The sequence below is a fragment of the Gavialis gangeticus genome, unplaced genomic scaffold (assembly GCF_001723915.1).
Source record: "Gavialis gangeticus isolate Ggan-Ray unplaced genomic scaffold, GavGan_comp1, whole genome shotgun sequence".
Classification (NCBI taxonomy): Eukaryota; Metazoa; Chordata; order Crocodylia; family Gavialidae; genus Gavialis; species Gavialis gangeticus.
In genome coordinates, this window is record NW_017729033.1 from 6607419 (window position 1) to 6617206 (window position 9788).

At 42.8% G+C, this 9788-nt stretch overlaps 1 long non-coding RNA gene across 1 annotated transcript in view; it reads left to right on the forward strand.

The window, feature by feature from the left end:
- LOC109303683 overlaps positions 1 to 8164 on the forward strand; it is a 21555-nt gene extending 13391 nt beyond the window's left edge. The window contains exons 2-3 of the long non-coding RNA XR_002099165.1: positions 7605 to 7608; positions 8153 to 8164. This is a non-coding gene — a long non-coding RNA (uncharacterized LOC109303683). The remainder of the gene's footprint in view (positions 1 to 7604; positions 7609 to 8152) is intronic.
- The last annotated feature ends 1624 nt before the right edge of the window (positions 8165 to 9788 follow it).

Consider the following 9788-nt stretch of genomic DNA (forward strand, 5'->3'; position numbering starts at 1 on the left):
TGCAAAGTGATGCACCTGGGGAAGAACAACCGGCACCATACCTGCAGGTTGGGGAACTCCATTCTTGTCAGTACAGAGGTGGAAGAGGATCTTGGAGTCATCATTGACTCCAAGATGAACATGGGCCGGCAGTGCGGGGACATGGTCAGGAAGGCCAACCGTACCTTGTCGTGCATCCACAGATGCATCTCGAGCAGGTCCAAGGAGGTGATCCTCCCCCTCTATGCGGCACTGGTCAGGCCGCAGAAGGAGTACTGCGTCCAGTTCTGGGCACCGCACTGCAGGAGGGATGTGGACAACATGGAGAGGGTCCAGAGGAGGCCACTAGCATGGTCAGGGGGCAGCAGGGCAGGCCCTATGAGGAGAGGCGACAGGACCTGAACCTGTTCAGCCTCCACAAGAGAAGGCTGAGGGGGATCTAGTGGCCTGTTACAAACTAGTCAGGGGGGATCAGCAGGCATTGGGGGAGTCCCTGTTCCCCTGAGCACGACCAGGAGTGACCAGGAATAACAGTCACAAGCTGGCAGAGAGTAAATTCAGGCTTGATATCAGGAGGCGCGACTTCACTGTCAGGGCGGCTAGGATCTGGAACCAACTTCCAAGAGAAGTGGTGCTGGCTCCTACCCTGGGGGGCTTTAAGAAGTTAGATGAACACCTTGCTGGGGTCGTTTAACCCCAGTACTCTTTCCTGCCATAGCAGGGGGTCGGACTCGATGATCTGCTCAGGTCTCTTCTGACCCTAGAAGCTATGAAGCTATGAAACTACATATTATAAACCTCCTGAATTATACAGACAAATTTTACAAGTATTATTTCTTTACCTTGCATGTATTTCACTGTTAGGGCATCTGTTTCCTGATGAACTGTGGAACTATATCTGGATACAAAAAGCACTGCCAGAGCAGAGCAGCTGGGGCCACCCCAGCAGCTCATGTGTGTCTCCACTAATGAGGTTTCATCTGCTTAACTGGAATGTGGCGCTGTAAATCTAAATGACGATGATGATGATAATGCCACCCCTTTCCTTGGGGAGGAGCTCAGATGATTGTAATACATCTCAATAGACAAATCAATGAAAAGCATTAATTAAAAAGTAGGTTTCTCGTGCGGTAACTTCATTTCCATTTAAAGCTGGCTCTGCCATTTGGAAATTATTTAACAACCTAAAGGACATCACGATGCCAGCTACAACATGCCTGATGAAAGATCCTTTCATTGTTCTAATGAATAAAATATGCCCTCTAGACAACTATTAGGGGAAGAATCTGATCAGCGTTGAAGGAAACAGTATTAAACTGTGACTATGCCATTTGCTCCCCTGTTGACATTGAAAGAACTTCGAGTCTGTTAACAGAAAGCACAGGCTGTCGTGCTAATATGCACTGGGATTCAGGCATGGATTGTATGGCTAAAGGAATAGCTCAGGTTGGGACTTGAAGAGACCATCATCACCAGTTTATGAAATATTCTCTTACACAGAATTTCAGGCATCCTAGAAAATGTTCCTCTGGGGAATAGTGAGGTTCTGTTGAGTTAATAAATTTAGGATTAAATTCGCCCCAAGTACAGGATCAGAACAAAATACTTTTGTAATACACACATGCCACGTATTCCATATCTGGCATTTCTTCCACTGATCCTGACCTGCTAAAACATTGGCTTCTTCATCGTAGATATGTTTCCACTTAAGATACTCAGATACTATAGTATTTGGCTATCTTGGAAGCATAATAATGGATAATTGTCCATGGATTGCTTGGAGTACGTGCAAGGAAATCTGTATTCGTGGAACTGTGGTTTCATCTTCATCAAACGTACCTCTACCACCTCTCACTTTTGGTGGGGTATTTGTTTCACTGTGTTAAATGAGGCACCTGAGAGTCACATAGGCACATAATAAGCCACAGGGATCTTTATGGTTGCACAGGATCTCACTGTGGTGCCTGATACTTGCACATTTACAGAAGAAAATTCTCTCTCATTTCAGAAATCAAGAATTCAGATGATTTAGTATTACAGAGAGGGGCCTATTTATAATTTCAGATAGGGATACAATTATCATGGATAATTCAACACTATTTTAATTTTTTCATCCTGTAAATATTTAATTTGAGTGTATGTAGTCATTTATTGTTTTGCAATTATGGTTTTAACACTCCCTTCCCCCCCACCCTGTGGTTTTACATGAGTGCACTTGTTTTTTTCCTGTCTCCGTTGTGCTGACAAAACTGTGCTGTTTCTCTGTGATCGTAAAAGACCGAGCAGGAAGAATGTCACTGTTGATTGCTTGCTGTTCCATTTGGGTGTTTCATGCGGCGATGCCCTTGCTAACTCATACATTTTCTCCATCTATCAGGGCATGGGTCTCCTTGTTGCTCATTTCCCAAAACCGAGAACTTGAATTTGCTCTTCAATTAATGCGATGACATTATAAATATTGCCTTAGATCTCTTGTCTTCATTCACAGTTTGGTCTTGCGGTGCATGGTTTGGAAGCTTACTGGGGAGTGGGGTCGTTATCATGTTTGGAGGGAATGGGGAAATTGGTTACTGTCAACATGATAATGGGATTTTATCTGGTTCCAGTGTACTAAAAATCTATCCCGTTTCTTTATCAAGTGTTGTAGAAATATGACTTTGGTATGGCCAAGACTTTTAAAACTTACTTGCATTAGATGCTGAGCAGCTTCCTGCTCCCTATGCTTGCATTTTTCTGATGATAACTGTGCCAGGAGGGGGACATCTTCTTTTCCTTTCCAAATAAACATTCCTTCAGAATAAGAACATCTGGCATCAATCTCCACAGTGTCATTATCCTATAACATCTTGGGTTTAACCTGTAACTGCTGCATTTCATAATTTTCTTTCAAAATGATGCCATATTGTTGTTTGGAGGCATGTGGGAGCAGTCCTGGTAGCCTCTTGCTCACTGTCACTCTTGGTGTTCAGGCTGTTTGGGTGTGTGTGTTTTAGGAGACTATTGCTAGCGAGCAGCCTCCTGGGCTAGGGACAGACATTCAAAAAGCCCGAACTTGCAGTGACTCAATCTTTGCAGGTTAATCTAACCTGCATAGATTGAACTAATTTGCAAGTAGCTGCACTCTAACCAGGTTCACTAACTGATGCATAGAAGCAATTGCCAGCATTTATCACTGGATAAAGAAACTTCATTTGATATAAGGGTTTCAGGGTCCGAGATGCCTGCACTTTGATGGCTTTGAAGGAAGCCAGCAAGGTGCTTATCAGAACACAAATCTTATCAGTCCATCAAGAAAACATACTGCCAGGTACAACAGGCATTTTGCAAGGCATTTGCAAGCCACTGGCTTCTTGTTCAGACATTAGCAGCTGACCTAATGATTAGTTCCAGGAAGCCCTAAGTAGACACAGTTCTGTCTGTCTTTGTTCTGGTGAAATTGGAGACACACACACAGACACCTCTCACCATCAGCTAGCATGGGGGTGGCATGGCCAGATGCCAGCTGGGGTCTGTGCCACTGGGGTTCCTGCTGTGGGAGACTGGGCAACCCTGCTTCAGCAGCGAGCCATGGGGGGTGGGGAGCAGGGGGCATCCTGGCAGATACTGCTGTGCCCCTGCCAGGCAGACCCTGGCTGCAGACCCCCACCCACTTCTCAGTCCATCAAAACTCTGGCTGGAGAGCAGAGGAGAGGGGCAGCCCTGCTCTCTGCAGCAGATAGCCTAGACCACCTCAGCCCAGGTCTGAAAATCATTCTGGGATGCTGGGGGACTCTGATTTAACTTAAACCAGGAAGGGGTCTGGGACAGAAGTTCCATCAAATGCTTTGACCCAAGTCAGTTAAGTCTGATACTACATTCAACCAGGTTTATCTTAAACCAGTTGTAGCCATTTTGAAACTGCCTTATGTGCACTGAATGTATTCCTACGTTACCTCTTGAGCAATTCAGCTATTATTTTTTCTGTTTCTTTCTTTGAATCAGCTTCTTCCCTCATTAGTGTGTTTTTATTTTTTTCTTTTATCAGGGCGTTCACAGGACACAAGGCCTGTTCTTCCCAAGTTCCTTTTCAGTGCCTTAGCCTACTATAATTTAGCATAACTATGGCTTAGTATAACCCAAACTCCTATACACATATGTACAAATTGTGTTATAAGTAGCTGTGCTGGGGGCTGGGGCGGCTTAGGTGCTAAAGCATACCGTTGTTAGGCCAGAGGCTGCAAGTTTGTAGGCCAAAGCAGAAGTGCTCATGTCCTGGCCTGTCAATTTCCAACAAAATCTACAAATTTTGCTAAATACCTTGTCAGAAGGACATGAAAAAGGAAGACAAGGAAGTAGCCATGCTAGTCCAATGACTTCTTCTCCAGTGGTTTTGAAACTTATCAAGCTCTGTTCACATCCATGGGAGTTTTGTTATCAGTTCACTTATCTATATAGTAGAGTGATTCGAGTGCATCTGTTTTTTTCTACATCCTTTTATGACCTTTCACCTATTAATGCTAACCCTTTTGTTCTTTATCAGTTAAACATTTTATGCTCATTTTCTTTTGCAAGCTCCCTTCCCCCTCCAAGTGTTTATTAGACAAACATTATCTGAGATGGTTGAGTTAGGGACAATCCCCTTGAGCAGAAGTTTGGACTAGATGTGACCTCCTGAGGGTCCTTGCAGCCATATTTTTCTATGGTTCAAAGCTAGCAATGTTCTTTATTTTCTTCAGGCAATAGCAATAGATGATAACTTTCTTATTCTAATATATTTCCCAGTATCATGGTGTTTTCATAACCAAGCAGATGCATAGTGAAGCTGATATGACAGATAAGAAAAGAATTGCCTGTTTGAATGGGGAACTCTGTATTTTTTAATCTTCAACAAGAATTTTCTTAGATTTTAAGAAAAGGTCAGAATTCAATGACCGGCACAGGTTATCTTGGTGCATTGAATAAAGTAAAGAATCTTAGTAAACTGCTGTAGTAGATGAAACTACTACATTACCCATGCTCCTTTGCCTGCCCCTCGGTCCAAAGCCACAGCCCCCTCAGCCCTGCTGCTGCCCCTCACTCCTGACCCACAGTACCCCACATCATGCCAGGGCATGCCGGGACCCCTACTCCATAGGCTCCAATCCCCCCCTGACACACACACACAGCCTCCCATGCCTTCACAAATTCCTCCCCCCACACACCCCCACCCCAACCCCAACCATACAAAGTTCTTGCATAATTTGGCATAATTTTGAGTTTTTCTTTGTATAATTTTGAATTTTTAGCTGTGCATTTGAAATTGCAATGAATTGCAACTAATTTTTTTAATCATATAACTAGTCACAGTCAAATGTTTCAGTTGTTTGACAGCTCTCATTTAAAGGATTCAGAATCATCAAATTGTACATACCACTACCTGCATGTTGCTGTGTTCTTTTTACTATTATATGTGCATGTGGTCCCTTAGTTCCTCCAGTTGTTTCTTGCACCCACTAAATTTGCCATCTCTCAACTTACATCGTGCACTCTGAGGGCAAAGACCCGAGCCTTTACAGTGATTAGGAATGGGTGAAGGCTATTTCCAAACTATCAAAACGCTTCAGAGGACCAGAACTTTGGAACTGCAAAAACTGGAAAGAGAAGGGGAAAAAAAGAAAGACGGATTGCAAGGGTGAAAGCATTCCCAGTGACACTGTCCAGGTTTCCTACTGATTGAACAGTGGCCACACTGAGCTAAAAGATTCCAGCCCTCCCAGTGTGGCATTTTGCTCTGATAGAGGGATATGAGGGGCTCAGTTTGAATTCTCTCAGTAGGCATTTAACTGAGATATGTACCACTCCCCGTTCTCTGCATAGGCGCATATAGATCTGAATCCCTGTTAGGGGTCTCTGAAGTCTTCTGAGGATGCTAGATGCCTAAACAGGTCATTTTGACTCCTGCTTTTGCAGCAGGTACTCAGAAGTGTGGCATTGCTCTGCTAAGTTTAGAGCATGTCCTGAGATGATGTGAACCCTGCTGTGGCTGTCTGAAGAAGCCTGTGGATTTACGGAAAGAGAGATTCTGAGGCTGCATTCTTGGTTAGGCTCCCGCTGAAGGAAGAACTAAAAGCAAAAAATACGAAACAGAGGATGTCTTTGGTTCTCCTTTTGATGAGAAGCAAACACAACATAGCAGTGCAGACAATTTAACCAGATGAGACTTCAATGGCAGCCATAAAAAGGCTTATACAGTACTATACGTTCCCTCCTGTACAAGGGAAATTGTTAAGAGGATTAATGTGAGTATTAGAGATTTGAAAGACTCTGGCTATCTTCAACTAAATCCCCAATTTATGCATTAGCACACATAAACAGAAAGTCTGACAATGAATCTACACTATGTGCCAGCCCCTGGTATCTGTTAAGGGAGCTGGGAACATAGGCTTGTGCAATTAGAAGAAAAGTTGGAAGTTATGCAAAGATGGAAGAATGTTATTTGAACCACATATTTTCAAAGGCTTGGGAGGAAAGGGGGTGCAAAATTCAAATATCAAATTGCACCAGCCAAGGGATGAACTACAGTATACTGAACCCTTGAGGAACGATATCACTGAAGAACCCATAGAGAGTGGGGTACTGATTCCCAAAGTGATTTGGGAGATGCATCCATTTATATCTCATTTAACTAAATAAACATCTGTGTAAGAAGCTGTTCTTTGCCCCCACTGGGTTAAATGACTGTGAGTGCCACAGTACCAATGTAGTCTCAAGATGGGATACTGCTTCTGGCTTTGGGCAAGTATAGGTCATCTCCAGCCATCGTAACTGCTTTCTTCAGGAGATGCTGATCTACTAGGTTCTCGGCTGCATTTCATTAGTAGCACCGCATTTCAGAAAAGGCTGTTGCCTACTGCATTAAGCAGGGCTTCAAAACATCCTAAGCTGCAGGTTGCTACGTCCGTGTATGCTTCAGATCTGAAACCATTTCAGAAGCTTCTTGGGAATACATTCAGTGTTTGTCTCACCCTGTGTAAAGTATGCCTAGAGGTGAAGATGATATACGTTTTTAAATACTTGAAAACTGAAAATGGGACTTCACACAACAACAGAAAAAATTAAATAGTCCAAAGTTGATAGATTGAACTTGATATGGACAAAATGAAAGCAGTTGTGGGTGGTTCGGTGCTCCAGCACATTCAAGTATTATTACTGTTGTTACTTCTGGAGAGACTATGAACTGTCAGTGATGGATTAAGACCCTGTTGGACTAGGAGTTGTATAAAGCCAGGGGGAAGAAAGATGGCCCCTTGTTTTGAAGAACACATAATCTGAACAGTCTGTGCACTTTAGATATTTCTACCTGTCTACTTAGATTGTAAATACATTCAGCAGTGTTTAGCATTGTGTTTTCATAGGCAGGATCCTATTTCACTTCACATACCCGGGTAGCAGTTACCTAGCCACATAGCTGCCATTTTTGGTATGTACACCCAGTTTGTGATCCTATTTCATTCACAAACTTTCATCCAAATAATAAATAAAACTTCAGTAAAAGGAGCAATCTGAGGCCTGAAGTCTGCAGAGTGTATTGGCTTTTTGTATGGAGTTTATAATCTCTGTAAAGGTAAGTGCTAAGTCTCTTCATAGCTACTGAGCATGCACAGTAGGGCTGTGTAAAATGGCACCGTTTTGTTATGCCTTCAGTTTTGATGTTTCGACGGAACAGTGTTCCATTTTGAATTTCATTTTGAGTCAAAACAGCTGTTCCGTTCCATTCCCTGGAAACAGAAAGGCTGTTTCAACACTGTTTCGATGTTTGGCTGGGGATAGGAAGTCAGCCCAGCTGGGGTGCCTTCCATCCCCAGTGCTAGATCACACAGGGGAAAGGTGGCAGCACAGCTGGGCTGCTTTCCCATCCCCCATGCTAGATCGCATTGGGGGCAGGAGGCTGTCCAGCTAGCACCGGGGAAAGGAAACAGCCCACCTGGGCTGCCTTCCACCCCCTGCGCGATCTCGTGTAGGGGGATGGTGATTCAACCCGGCTGGGATGACTTTCTGTCCCCTGCCAGATCTTGGACTTCTCATCCCCAGCCTATGGTTGAAATGTTTCAACTTTTGAAATGTTTTGACTAGCCTTGTTTTATTTTGAGACTATTTCAACAGATTTTGTTTTGTTCTGATTTTGCTGTTTTGAACTCGAAATTGGTTGAAACAGTATTGAAATGAAATGGCCGGTGAAATTTGCACAGCCCTAATGCACAGCAGGCTGTGTTCTGGCCAGGCAGGTGTGCAGCTCATTATATATGTACCTGTAAGTATACATCCTGAACCTAAAATTCTTTTTGGAGCCCTCTTCTCCTTTGTCACCCAAGAAAGAACCCCCCCCCCCCGAAAAGGCATTCAAGTGCTTCTTAATTCAAAGACAGAGATTATAGCAGAATCCTCCACTGGCAACAAATAAAGCAATTCAACATACAGATGTCATCTACCAGCCATGTATCAGAGTCTACAAAACAAGCTGGGACTGCAGGTCAAAACCATTTGCTGAGATGATTCTTTATTAACAATGATAGAATGATCTCCCTATGCTGGAAAGTCTCACTCCTGCAGTCATGATTAGCAATCAACAGCATGCCTCTGCCAGAGGAGATGATTTTGAAAAGTTGCAAGATGAGCCAGTTCATAGCCAAGAACCAAATTAGACAAGTGCTCAATGCGAAATGGAAGAAATGGTAGAAAACTGATATGCTGGCTGAATATTACATCTTGGACAGACAAAAGTGGTATCTCTTGCAGTATGTTTCTGTAGTGGCCTTGGTGCTGCTGTGTCTTTGGCAAAGGATATTCATATTTCTTTGCAACACAGTTCTCTACAGTATATGGAAATGGCAAGCTCAGAGGAAACTGCTCCAATTTTTATTTAAAATGGAGTGACATGAAACCTGAAACCCATTAACATTAGATAGTGATCTGTAACTTTTTGCAAAAGACCTTTATATAATGTATGACCAAAGGTTTTGATTTAGATGACCAGCAGCCTGCTTTCCTCTCAACAAAGATTAAATGAACAGTGAAAATTTTAAAAATACTCCTAAAAAAAGAAAAAAAAACCCCAAACCCATCAAGAACCCTTATCAGTCATGACCAACCCTCCTGGCAACTCCACTGGCATATGGATATTTTCCAGCAATTTCTTAATGGCTAAAAGCCTTTACATTGTGTTTCTAGAGCCTTCAGAACAGCTCCAGATCCAACAGTTGAATATGGCAGGCTCCTAACACAGAAATATATCAGCAGTATAAAATCAGCTTCACTTACTGCCATAAAGTTACGCTGGTATGAATTAAGACAAATGCAAAAAATCTGTATACCTAATTTCAGGTAATAGGACATGGTTAAATGTTTTACTGGCACTAAGACCTGATGCTGGGTGTATTTGAAGTGCAGACCTGTAGATGCTAGATTGTTGGCGAGGCAGAAATCTTAGAGTTTAATTTATGATCTGCCAAAGTAGTAACTCTTTAAACAAATAGAGGACATCTATGGAAAAATCAGTCTCTCTGTAAAACTGTCAGAGTGTAAGATTCATTGAGGCTCAATGGAAGCCATTTATTGAAGGGAAAGTAAAGGAAACATAAGACAGAGGTTAGAAGCCTATTCAGAATGTATTTTGATTTGGTTATGAAGAAAATCAGTGAAATGTGGACCCGATGTAGAAAAAAATACAATGATTTGTGCCAGAGCTTGCATAAAGCTTTGTGAGCCAGCCAACTCCTCCCAGTAAGATTTTGACTCTAGAGTTTCCTGAAAGACAATTTAAGTGTCAACATTGTTCCTTACAACACAGATGC